Source organism: Python bivittatus, unplaced genomic scaffold (genome assembly GCF_059951505.1).
Source record: "Python bivittatus isolate LINGU-HERP-01145 unplaced genomic scaffold, Pbiv_v1 ctg000590_np1212, whole genome shotgun sequence".
NCBI classification, from domain to species: Eukaryota; Metazoa; Chordata; class Lepidosauria; order Squamata; family Pythonidae; genus Python; species Python bivittatus.
The window spans coordinates 6,645,143-6,659,152 of record NW_028277086.1 but is presented as its reverse complement, the minus strand read 5'-3'; the positions used below and the strand labels follow the sequence as shown (position 1 = coordinate 6,659,152).

General features: G+C 39.7%; 1 protein-coding gene across 4 annotated transcripts in view; it reads right to left on the bottom strand.

Annotated features, from left to right (window-relative positions):
- FAM135B (family with sequence similarity 135 member B) overlaps positions 1-1,875 on the bottom strand; it is a 128,673-nt gene extending 126,798 nt beyond the window's left edge. For all 4 annotated transcript variants that reach the window (XR_015797549.1, XR_015797548.1, XM_088148942.1 and 1 more), the window contains exon 1: positions 1,683-1,875. The gene's annotated coding sequence lies outside the window, so the exon portion shown is untranslated. The remainder of the gene's footprint in view (positions 1-1,682) is intronic.
- Positions 1,876-14,010: the final 12,135 nt, after the last annotated feature.

Here is a 14,010-nt window from a genome sequence, read left to right as displayed (position 1 = left end):
AAGTTTAAAAAAGTAATTTCTTGCCATTTCTGTTGGCAGGAATGATGAAAAAAGTGTAACAGACGGCAGTTGTACACTAGAAGGTGGCAAAAATTGGACCGCATTCATTAGCACACAAGAGTACTCTCTACATCCTTCCTGCTTTTCTCTGAATTTTGACTGATTTTAGTTGTCCTGGGCAGGCCCAGTAAATTCTGATTTTTAGGTTCAGTTTAAAAAAAACATGTCCAGTTTCTCTGGGAATTTTCAACTTTGATTCCTTATATATAAATAATAATTTATTGTGAATTAACTCAGATTACCCTGGAGGTAGTGGGTTCTCCTGCACTATGTTCAAACTGAGGTTGGACAGCATCTATTGGAATACTTGCATTAAAAGGTAGTTCAACTCAATGACCTAAATTCCCACTTCCAACTTTATTATTCTAGGTTTGTTAATAACACAAATGATCAAGCTCTTTACACATAAAAGAAGCAGCAGCAATTCAAGTCAGGAACAAAATTAGAAGTTTGTAGAATTGTGTTTGAAGTAGCTGGTGAATCATAGGAACACAGATACACTACTATAGTGTTATGGTGGATAATAATGCACAACTTACATTTAAGAAAAAATACAACTAATAGGGCTTCTTTCAACTTATATTGGACACCGTGGATTTGCAGCAGAATCATGTACTTGCTCACCCCAAATAAGTCCCACTGATACAATAAAGATTTAATCCCAATTAAATGTGTCCAAGATTGTAGTCCTGGAAAAAGCTTTAGTAACACTGAAGATTGGAACAGAACATTTCATGGAATCTAAGATGAATTAATACCTGGCTTGAAGATTCTGTTCACGCAAGACTGCCCATTCTCTGTCACACCAGACTGAACATACCTTCAGCTCAAGTGAGGTGCACATGTTTTGTAGACAGAAGATTGCAAGTTCAGTTTTTGATCTCTATTACTGAAACATCCGAGGTAGAAAAGCTGGAGAAGACCTCTGCCTTAAACCTTGGAGAAGGGCTGCCTCTCTGTGTATCTAATACTAGGTTAGTTGATCCAGTACTCTGACGCATGATAAGGCATCAAACTATGAGCCTCAATGTGTGGATAACATGGGGTTTCATAAACTCACCACCCCCAATTACGTCTTATTTTCCCAGTATGTAATCTTTTTGCATCGTACACAATATATGTAACTACATGTACACAAACAACACAGACACACACACAGAGATCTGAGTCGGTGTCAATTAAATCATTCTGACAGATGTTCTGCCAAAGTGTAGCAATATCTCCGTATGTGTGTGTGTGAGTGTAAGAAGATTATCTATTGCTATGTCAGCCTCTTATCTAAGCAACTGCTCACTTTTTATTCCGAATTAACTCTGCCAGCAGCTCTATCTTCTCAGTGTATTGTATCTCTTCCATATCATTTCCCTTCAACAATATACATTATTTGATCAACCTTTTTTTCTTTAGGAACGTATGTGATTTTCCCCCTCAGTTGCTGATCAAAGAGGAAAAACAGAAGCTTCTCTTTAAAAAAAAAGGGGGGGGAAGCAGGCATTGCTGATGGAGGGAAAATCATTATTTGTATACCTTTGAAACAATCAGTAACCAAAAAGATACAGAAATGCAAATGCAATCAAGGGCAAGGGATTGGTGAACAGAAATGGGGAGGTGGGAACATTTACCTGGATATCCTCTGGCTCCTCTGCAGTGCACTGTTTTCATCTCTTTCTTTCTCCCTCCTCTTCTATTTGTCCATCTTCCAGAAAATGACAGAGTAGCGACTGCTGCATCTCTCAGTTGTAGCGGCTGAGCAGTCCGACAAAGCCAGCTTATTAAATTGCAGCCAATGCTACCAGGCTCTGGCTCCTACCACGACTGCTGCTGCTTTTCCTGATACTGATGATGCTAAAGAGGAGGAGGAGAAGGAGGAGGAGGAGGAGGATGTGGATGGTGCTGATGCTGTTGCTATGGTTACGGAACTTGGCAGCACTCCACAGTGCAACAGCTGCTAGAACTCCTGGTTCTTTCTTTTCCAGGCAGGACCCAAGGCTAGTTGCAGTACAAGCTGAAAGTAATTGTCAGGTATAGTTTTTGTGTCATGTAGCAGCCATTGGTCAGGGGCCAAACTTCTGAAACCATCCTCTTCTCATAATATGGAGACAAAAAGTATCTTCAAGAAGAGCAGGAAGAATGTGGAACAGAGAGAACCTTAAGGAGTGCCAAGTGATAGCTCATTCTGTCCCCTAAAAAGAATACCCACATTGCAGAGTCCTAGGTGCTCTCTGAGCTTGGTTGTTTGCTTGCAGACATTTCATTACCCAACCAAGTAACATCTTCAGTGCATCAGTTCAAAATGTTGTCCTATTCTAGGTGGAACCAAGTGAAGACAGAGAAGCAATTTGAATTCTCTAGAAGCCAGAAACAACATTCAACTTAATTGACTAGTAGAATTTACATATATAAACAGATGTAAAGGATCTTGAATTTGTAATATTTGGAAGTTGGACTTGATCACAATCTAAATACCTTTTAACTTTATACTTTATCATACACTTTTTGCAGGACAAAGATACATAGGCCACAGAAGAAAAACAAAACAGAATACGTGTCCTGTCATCAGACAGGATCCCAACATATAGATAACTTTTGTAAAATGCTGCCATAACCAGTAGTTTAAAACACAAGCTGAAAGGGAAAAAAAAAAGAATAAAATGCTAAATCACTTTATACCTTTCATATTTAAATGCCTCAGTTGCCATTGTTCTTGCTGTAATCATCCTTTCTGCAGCTATCTATAATGATACTTTCTGAGTTACATATGGATCATCTGTGCCAATGAAAAAGAAACAATTACACTAAAAGAAGATTAAAAATCACAGAAAAAAAATTAATTGAAGCAAATGCATTTTTTTTTTACATATGAAAATGAATGTAGAGTGGTAGGATTTCTGGACATGTAGTTGATCACAGTCTGAAGATTCAGTTGTGTTACATAGCTGCTAAAAAGTAAATACAATTCTTAGCTAGATTAATAAAATATAGTTTTCAATTCCTGGACAGTAATAGTTCTCAGCACTAGACAAATTCTATCTCAGTACTGGCCCAACCTGGAAGGAAGGAAGGAAGGAAGGAAGGAAGGAAGGAAGGAAGGAAGGAAGGAAGGAAGGAAGGAAGGAAGGAAGGAAGGAAGGAAGGAAGGAAGGAAGAAAGAAAGAAAGAAAGAAAGAAAGAAAGAAAGAAAGAAAGAAAGAAAGAAAGAAAGAAAGAAAGAAAGAACTGGAAGATATGCAAAGAAGGACAACAAGGATGGTCATGAAACTGGTAACTAATTTTTATTCAGAGGATCTGAAGGAACACAGTCACTGTTACCATTCTAGAGGAGATATGATAGCAGTCTTCAGATTATTAAAAGGCTGACACATAAAAGGAGTGGAGGGATTTTCTATTGCCCCCCAAGGGCAGGACAAAAACCAACAGATTATAACTACAAGGAAACCGCTCAGGCTAGACACCAGGAGAAACTTCCTAACTGTATGAAATGTCAACCAATGGAACAGGCTGCTATATTAAATGGTGAGTTCCCCTTTGCTAGAAGTTCTCAAAGAGAGGCTGCACGGTCATCAAGTCACAGATTCTTTGATAGGATCTCTTAATTTGGCAACATGGCCTGAACAGGATTTTGGACTCAGAGGGCTAAATGTCCCCTTCTAACTCTGCTTTTAGAAGAATTTGGATTAGTATTGTGGCACTGAGAAAAAAAAAAATCTATCATTTAAAAATTATCCAGAAACTATAAGGCTTTGGAGGAGGGAATGAAAGGTTCTTGTATTACTTCAGTTGCCCTATTTCTCTTTCCTGGCTAAGGGCAGTTTCACGCAAGAGAGGTTTAAACAAAGAGATGGCTCGGAGAAAAGAATTAAGCATCTGTCCACACATATTAGCTGGTTTTAATAAAATAAGATCACATTGGTGGATTCCATTGCAAGTCACCTATCTATTGGGTCATAAGTTTTTCTTCAGAAATGCCATTGGTTTCATCAGAATCCATTTGACTTCTTCCAACGGCTTTTTCCAACGTTTTAAGTCAAGAATAGCTATTTTTAATGTGCTCATAAAGCACACACACACAATCTGGAGTTTAAGGTGAGCAGTGAAGTGGCCAAGTTTACACAAAACATCAAATTATATAGGTGATTATAACAATAGAGCCCAAACTTCACATCTCACTAAACTGGAGGACAAGAAAACTTATGGAAGGAATCAAAAGTCAGGTTGTTGATGTTCTGTGAGGAACAAATGAAGAAAAAGAAACCAAAATGATCAAAGTGTTGGAGAAACTCCCCTTTGTGGAAATATTAAACAGTTGGGTTTTTTTTAGATTTTTAAAAAATGGAAAGTAAATTGAGATATGACTGCATTAAAATATATAAAATTATAAGGCTACTCAGAAAAAAAAAAGGTGGAGACTATTATAAGTCTTTTTTCTTTCATAATACTAGAATCTAAAATCATTTGATTAAGTCCAGTGGTAGAAGATTCAGGACAGATAAAAAGAAGGATTTCTGTACATATGTTTTTAACTCATGGGATTTCTTACCACAAGATACGGTGATGGCCACCAGTTTGTAACCTTGGACAAAATCAGGTCTGGTGTCAATGACTGCTCATCCAGATGGCTATAGAATAGCTCCAATAACTGAGCTCCTGGTACCTGTTTTTGGGGAACACCCAAGTTGTTATTAAGTTCACCTTCCAGTTATTGGCCTCCAAGAGACAACTGGCTTGATGCTGTAGAAAACATAATGATAGATTGGAATTGGATAAGCCTTTGTTCTAATCCAAAAATTTCTTCTTAAACAAATGTCAGATGTACGTATTCATTGATACCACTGATGAAACAACACCATGGGGTGATAATGAAGTTCTGCTTTCAGTTGCCTTCTCTGTGGCCATCCTTTCTCAAAACAAACTGGATCCTGAGTACATTCACCCAGTAATGAAAATGCATTCATAAAGCAATCCACTATCCAATATAACTCAGTAACTTGGCCCTTGGTTAGCTGTTCTTTCCTTTCTAGTCTGAGACAGATCAGGCTGACCTCTATTTGGTCAGTTTAAACATTTATTGCATGACTGGTTCCATTAAAAGTTATACTGGATAGAAAAGATACCCAAATAAGACCTTGAAAAGCTGTTGTACAATGCTTGTGACTGTGGAATGGGGACCTTATGAATTCAATTAGGTGTTATAGTAGACAGATCCTTGTGACTTACTATGGTGGAACTTCCTGATATTACAGTCTGGAAATTAACTAAGAGAGAGAGAAAAGATGGATAATGAGAGAATGAAAATCTGGCAGGGCTCAACAGGCCAAATGAAAGTGAGATAATTTGCTCCAAAACCTATAATGGTTGTATGTGATTATTCACAACTGACAACAGCTTTACACATTTATTGAAACTGTATATTTTTATAGGAAGGTGCTGTGGCTGAATTTCATAAAATGTTATGAAAAAGTAGTTTGGTATAGTTTCACCCTGGTGGGCCCCAGAAAATACAGAAGATGATTCCTTTAATATAGACTCACATCTTTTCCCCACTACTGAGCTGAAGTGCTCTCCTCTCATCCTTGAGTCAACAGAAAACTGTCCTGGAGTGATATTTGCTACCTCCATTGTTAATCATTATCCTGTTTTGATTGTGTCTGTTTCAACTCACTGCCAAATGAAGCTGTCCTCATTTTGCATGCACAGCATGCAATAAGCAACCTGATTGGTTGATTTCTCCAGCTTTGCTGTCTTGTATGCATCATCAGTTGGGAAGGAAAAACATCCACCTTTCATGGTGCTGTAGCAGGAATGGGGCAATTTGTTGCAATTTCTCTAATATTCAACTGTCTTTCTGCAGTATTACTTCATTATTCTCTGTACTTCACTGGGGTGATAGTGTTTAAACTCTGTTGGACCAGAATGCTGCCTTAACATGAACAGTAAAACAAGCCGAATTTATACAGACTCGCACATCTAGTACAACCTAGAAAAATCCTTCCAAAATTCACTATTCCTATATTCTTTCATTCCCTCTGATGTTATGTATCTTGAATTTAGAGGACTTCATTTTAGCAGACTCCAGATTTAATGAACACATTTTCCATTCAGAAACCATCCCAAATGAAAGGACAATGCCCATTGTACCCAAAGAGAACCAAATGATTCACATGAGTTGACATCACTGACATCAATTTACATATTTGTTCCTACCTAAGAAAAAGACCTATACCTATGGGGACAGATGGAAATCCTTTGTGCAGGTTTGGAATTCAAATTTGGAGAAGCATGAAATTATCTGCCATGCTAATTGTAGAGGATGGTGTAACAGAGAAAACCAAGAGAGGGTGAATTACAGCAGTAACAAAGATTTCCCAGGAACTAGTAAACTTTGCACAGAAACCTATCACTCTCCAGCCCAACTCAGTAATGTATCCTCTATTTGCAAATTGATCTCTGCATTTCTTCTAACTGCAAAGGAGGATGAAGACTTTTCTTTCTCTTTGATCTTCCTGACTGATGGTCCTGCAGGGAAATATTCACACATGCGTTTCTAAATTATGATTTACCAAGCTTCTACAATAGACATATAAATTGACTAAGCAGACAGATGGGCTGTTCATTTAAGGGTTTGTTTTCCCTGGTGCTTTTAAACTGTTTTTAGAGTTGACAGTGCAAAAGTACCATTTGGCACTGTACAATTAGATGTTTCTTGCTCTGAGTAGAAGTTTGCAGACAAAGCGCTTGGAAGCTATTTGCATCACTGATCTGTACACCTCTTTCTTCTGAGAGATTGCAGTTGATAAGATTCTGCCCTATTAATATGAGATCAAAGGTTCCATCATTTTCCCATTTATCTATCTATCTATCTATCTATCTATCTATCTATCTATCTATCTATCTATCTACCTACCTACCTACCTACCTACCTACCTACCTACCTACCTACCTAGTCACCAGGTGACTGAATGCTACTAAAGCCACAACCCCCAAGGAGTCCTGCAACTTCCTTGAAGGAATTCTGAGGTTTACAGAATACTAAAATGAGAGAGAAAAGTTAAACATCTAAAACTTCAAACAAAACAAAACTGAACAACTTTCCTCAAAGAACAGTAAAAAGAAAGAAAGAAAGAAAGAAAGAAAGAAAGAAAGAAAGAAAGAAAGAAAGAAAGAAAGAAAGAAAGAAAGAAAGAAAGAAAGAAAGATGTGGAGGGAGTAGAATGGAGTAGGAGATAGGGTGGGGATGTTTTAAGTAACTTTATAAACAAATACTCTGTTGCAGCTACTTACCACTTAGGTTATTCTGGAGAAGAGCTTAGATGAAGGGCTGGAACTCTGCAAAAGTAGGTTTTGCAGTGTTTTGCTATTTACTCTCCTTGTTCCTTCTGATAGCAAGCTGAGGTCATCTTGGGCTGTCAGGATTTACACCAAAATTAAGTCACTGAAAAACAAGAAGATGATGTCAACTAGGGATTAAAAGAAATTCTGTCCAGACATTTAGTGGCTCTGGATGTTTATAGCTTGCAAGCTGCAGACACTCCACGTTACAAATGCTGAGGCCCCAGTCTGTCCATTGATTGTGCTTGTTGCTGACCTTTAATAGATCTGGGACAGAGATAGTGCAACTGTCCTGGTTCTACTTGATCTTCTGGTGAGTTTTGATGTCATCAATCACAGTATCGTTCTGGACCACTTGCAGGGATTAAGAGGGGGAACATGGTGTTCTGCTGGTCCTCCTCCTTTCTCTGGGGTCAAGGTCCAGCTGGGGTTGACAGGGGAGATATCAAACCAGAGATCCCTCTTACATTGGGAGCAATCTCATCCCTCCTGTTTAACATATCTATGTTGCCATTGGGTAAGCTCATCTGACCCTTTGGGGTCCAACGTCATCAGTATGTTGATAATATCTAGTTATACAGTACATCTCAGCCTTGGGCCAGCCAGGTGATGCTGTCAAGGTCCTATCCCAGAGTCTGGATGGATCTGGATGGGGAAGAACAATATTGCTCAATCCTGACAAGACTGAATGGCTGTGGAATTTTGGTTCAATCTTTGCTCCTGAAGAGGAGTGTGCTCTCCTTTTCAGGACTGGTACACAATTTGTGGGATGTTTTTGGACTGGCAGCTCCTGCTTGAGCAATAAGTGGCAGCTATGGCTAGGATGGCCTTTGCACAAATTTACCTAGTGTGTCAGTTGTGCCCATACCTAGATCGGAAGGTCCTTAAAACAGCCACTCATGTTTTGTTTACCCCATGTTTGGACTATTGCAATGCCCTTACATGGGGCTGCCCTTGAAGACCACTCAGAAAGTGCAGGTGGTTCAGAATACAGCAGCATGGACCGTTATGGGCATGCCATGGCAGGACCATGTAACATTTCTGATCCATGAACTGCACTGGCTACCAGTGAGTTTCTGAGTGTAATTCAAGGTGCTGATTGTCACCTATAAAGCCCTTCATGGCATAAGAGCTGGTTATTTGAGGGATCACCTATCTTTCTACCCACCCCACATCTTCTTACAGGGTCATCATGTCCCAAGACCCTTCGATTAAATGATGTTGCTTGGTGGGACCAGGAAGTTGGTCTTCTCAGTCAAGGCACCTGCCTTCTGGAACACCATTCCCCACCCCTGCCCCATGAAATTTGAATAGCTCCCACCCTGCTTCTATTTAAATGAGCTTTAAAAAACTGGCTCTACCCCCAAGACACTGGATCAGAGTAGATGATGGATCCCTTGTGTGAAATCTTGGTCTCTCGAATTGTGTTTTCCCCCTACTCCCAACTTTATTTTGCAAAGATACAACTCTATTTTAATCTTTTGTTTTTAATTGGTGTATTTTGTAGGCTGCCCAGGATTGAGAGAGAGAGAGAGAGAGAGAGAGAGAGAGAGAGAGAGATCAAAACATTCTGTGATAATGGAATGTACCTGCAAATCAGCATCACTATTCTGGACATGATGTTCCCTTTTTCATAAATGTAGCATCTTCTGCAACATCCCAAAAATCTATTGAATGTAATCCCATTCACAGAATCCAGATCATATCACCCCTGAGAGTGAGGCAGAATAAAAATATACCCAAAGTTCCAAGGAACTTTCTGAAAATAGCTAAATTTCCCCAGGGTGGGGAAAAAAGAGAAAGTTGGTTAACCTGTAGATTCAAAAAATCACTGGAAGACTGGAAATAGAAGCCACCCATCATTATCTCTGGAATCCAGAATAAAAATGCAAGTTGGACAAATAAAGACCTAATGTTTGCTTGTTCAAGGTAAATCCTGTGATATGCTGAAGTGAAATTACCTGAAGCAATCAGGATGCAAAGAAAAGTCAGAAATGAAATGTACCCCTACTTTCCAGAAACAAATGTTATGGGCGAAGTGGGTTTGAAACAGACTTACAACTTGAAACCGGTAGAGAATTCTTGTGACCTTAATAATACATGCCATGCCGTGATCTCTTAGCCTTTTCTTTTGCAATGTTGGGATGCCAAGAGGATTGGCATATTGGCATACACATAATTATCATTAGATGAAAGGACTCTCCACAGAATGGCTAAATGGTGCCGTAACTCAGCAGTTGGAGACAATGGATGTCCCTGGAGAGGGATAACTCCAGCAAGGTTGTTTGCAAGCTTGATCTACTGAAGTCAATTTTTCCATTGTCTTCTTCCCATTCACATTTTCAGCCTTGATTGCTTTCAATAGAGACATGTTAATATCGTCCAAATATGACATCAGGCAGACTTGCCTTACATACTCATTAAATTTCTAAGCTTCCCATACTTTTAAAATTGTAGGTCACTCTTATAAATAAATAAATAAATAAATAAATAAATAAACAAACAAACCCAGTGCTAATAGCTCTTGAAGCAGTTCCCCGTACAATGCAAAAACAAAATCACCAAGCCATATAAATCAAACAACACCAGCAATATCCATGAATCCATTGGTGGTCAGCTAATCCACTGAAAACAGCAGAGGCTGAACCAATGGGAAGATCAATAACCATTTGTAGATAGGATTTAGAAAGAGAAAAAGTAGGGGAAAAGGGCTAGATGAACTGGAAGATTAAAGCAGGCTTACTCTGGCATTGAAAAATAATATACTAAGCGCTAGATAGAACCGCCAGCCATGTATCTATTGAAGAAGGCATGTTGAACAAGATTTCTGATGATATTCACAAGTCTCACTAAGAGTTATGTGGGAAAATGCACCTTGAGCTGTGATAGTATTTATAGATGAACATTAACAAGGGCCTGGAAATAAGATGGGAGCTGAGAAAGTTCATATAATACCAGCCCAGTAGAGGTTGAGATAGTACTCAAACCACCCGACTTCGTACTGTATCAACTGAAATTGAACGATCTTCAAGGGCAGCTCCAGTTATAGTTCAACAGAGCAGTCTAAATGGAAGAAAACAGATTTATCCTAGTAGAATAGTAGATTGCATACATTCATACCATGGAAGGTGCTCGTGCATCTAGTAAGAAGCTAACATGGGTGGAAATTTAATTATTTAGGCAGGAAAGGGAAGCCAAGTTTGGTTTGGGAAAGTATTATCAGGACTCACAAATCACAGTCCAATGGGTAGAAAGATCCTAGTGTAAATACACATCATATAGAACATTTCACAATTCACTATTCATACATACCATTTATATGTAGCTTCGTTTCAGAGTATTGAGGAGATTTCTATACTTGCCTGAAAGAACTCCTCGTCTGATGCTGTGAGGTTATGTAATGCTGGGGGGGTAGAATGAACAGCACCGTTTAGCTGGTGAGTAGAATATCAAGAGTGTTGTTTTTGGTTTCCAATTTACCAAATGCTATTTTTTGTTTAATGTGGGTAGAGTTATGAAGCTCCCACATCCTTTATTATTTCTGAGGAACATAACCTGTTTCCAAGAAAAGACATAAACGAGTCAAGATCGACTTGAGACACTTGAGCGAAGGCTGATTTGGCTGGTCTTCCAAAGCTAAGCAAAGGCCAGTTTGGTGTAGCGGTTACAGGCACTGGGCTAGAACCTGGAGATTGTGAGTTCTAGTCCTGCCTTAGACACGAAGCCAGCTGGGTGATGTTGGACTCTCTCTCAGCCCTAGGAAGCAGGAAAGGGCAAATCCAAAATGCTGATCCAAAAATGCTGCCAAGAAAACTTCAGGGACCTGTCCACGTAATCACCAGGAGTCAAGACTGACTCAAAGGCACAATGTAATAAAAAGTTAAGCAGATTTCAATCTGGTTAGTACTGGATGCAAAAAAAAAAAAAGCATGAAGGGCTATAGGCTAGACTTGTAGCTGGGAGTGGGGAAACACTGTGGGAAAAGGCAATGATTAACAGCTTCTGAACTGCTGCTAGAAAAACTACGTGGATGTGTCTAAGGTAGTTATCAGGAGCCAATTCTACTCAAAGGAGACTTTATATTTTTCTTTTATTGTTTTATTCAAACACTTCCCCTCTTCCCTGTTGTTAAATTGCGGATACTGTCTGAGAGCCAGAACCATAAAAGTAGTCATCAAATAAAATCTTATGTTCTTTTCAGCTCTCCTATATAAGCCAAAGGAGAAGGAGAGGTTATACATCAGTTTTAGTGGGTATTGATTTTTATGCTTCTGTTACCTCAGTATTATTTTAAATACGGACTGGAAAAACTTTGCATCAAAAAACAACACACAGAAGGTCTGTCATTCCAGATTTCAAGCTTCTTGTATCCTCCTGATGGCCTCCTATTTGTTTCTCTTAGTAAAGCCTTTTCCTTAGATTTAGCCCTGAGAGATTGGATTTTTCTTCCCAACTGAATGCTTACCAAAGGGTGAAGAGATATATGCAAGGGGTAAAAAATCCTTGAGGTAGTTGTTGGAGAAGTAGGAAGTAGAGACAAGTAGGGGGCAGAGCTGAGAGATAAGAGGAACAATAAGAGACAGAAACGGTGCTGAGATACGAAGTAGAAATTGAGAAGAGATGGGCTAGCCTTCAGCCTCTGATGAAGTCAGAAGTTCTTTTACAGACGCCAACCAGCAGCTGTGGACTGACAGAATAATGCCTCAAGTGTTACCAGTTGCCAACATAAAAGAGCAATCAAAAACTCTTATTTGAGCACCCTAGGGTTGGGGAGCTCTAATTCTCCAACCCAGCTAAACCCTTTGTAGCTGCGCATTATCATGGTAAAAGTAGGAATGTACAGATTTGCTCCTCTCTGCTTCGTTCCCACACCCCTTAGAGAAAATCACTCCTATTGGCCCAATTTATAATAAGATATCAGACTAGATTAGCGCTGGCATTTCAGGGAATGCAGCAAAGAACTGGGATCACTTAGGAACCAAGAAATCCCAGGTTTGTCCGATCTATGTCCTGTGTATCCTCTTTTGAGAGTGTGGGAAATTAGTTGCTCCTTCTAGCTGCCTGTACTGGTGGAATGGAGAGAAGTGGAAGAATTCATGGGTCTCACTCCAACAGGAAAACCCAATCAATCCTAAAACCCTTAACATACTGCATATATTCTGGCATATGCTATGGATTTCTAATAAGCCAGATCATTGGATTATTTGGTCCATTTCTCTCTCCCCAGCTGAAACTACTGTTTCTGTTTTTTTCACAAGAAGGTTACGGGGAGAAAGCCAATGATTTTCTAAATGGAAAGGTTCCTCTTAACCAGTGGTAAGCTGGATCTAGCTTGCACCAGCTTGCGAGAGCCAACTGTTAAATGCTTTGGAATTCTGCTAGATGGTTGAGAGCAGAGCTGAGCCTCAAAACGTAACATGCAGATCAGCTGTTTGGCACCTAGTCGCATATCAATGTTGCTGGCAGACACGCCACTGCTCTTAACCAACAAGAACTCTGTCCAAAACCATTGACTGCTTCTCATGTGAAGTTTCATAATCCGTTATAATATATTCCAGAAATCTGTTTAGTCCCCTGTTAAAACCATCTGTAATGGAGGCCACACCATTACATCTAGTGTCAGTAAATTCTGGGACTCAGTTGCACACTCTGCAAAGGTTTTTGTTCTGTTTTTGTTCTGTTTTACATTTGTCCATAATCTCCCTGCCTCTATTTTGTTCGACAACTTCAGTCTTGGGAGGGTAAGAGGGAGAGAGAAACTTTGTCCATATTTGGTGTGGGTCTTCCGGGCTGTGTGGCCGTGGAGAACTGCTCCTGTCTGTGCTCCTGCACTCTGAAGATGCTGGTCACAGGTGCTGGCGAAATGTTAGGAAACAAAACTTCCAGACCACGGCCACACAGCCCGGAAGACCCACACCAGCCATCGTATGCCGGCCGTGAAAGCCTTCGACAATACATTTGTCCATATTTACTATGCATTTTATGCCACCCCCTTCTTACTTCCACTCTAAGCTAAAAAGCTCAACTGCTCTAGTCCATTCTTAATTTTGGTTTCCCTTCTCTGCACCTTCTCCAGCTCACGCTGTGTCTAAGAGTAATTCTGTATACTCTATAAGGTGTTTCAATGGCAAATTACACCGGGCATGCATTGGCATTTTCAATTTCTTTTCCAAGGATCCCTAATATGGAATTTGCACTTCCCCTGCCCCTGATCAACATTTTCACTGAGCTGTCCAACAGGACTCTGAGATCCATTTCCTGATTAGCCAGCACAAGCAGAAGCCCCATTAATATACTCTAATACATTGCTGAGTTGGAATTTTAAAACCACTGAACACCATACCCTACTTGCTCATACTGATCTACCTTTTCCATTTTAAGGCCCATTTACCAAGTCTGGAAAAATCCCTTTGAAGGGTTCACAACAATTACTTTACTCCCCCAATAGGTTCATTATCACTAGTAGTTTTGGCCACTTCTCTGTTCAGCCTTAACTCTGCATCATTTATAAACAATGTCAGACCATTTATAAAGTCTCCCAACGGGTGTTTTCTTTGAACAGCAGAATGGAATGCTTTTTCACCGACCTACTAAGAAGGTGGCCAAGGGGTATTTGAGTGACTC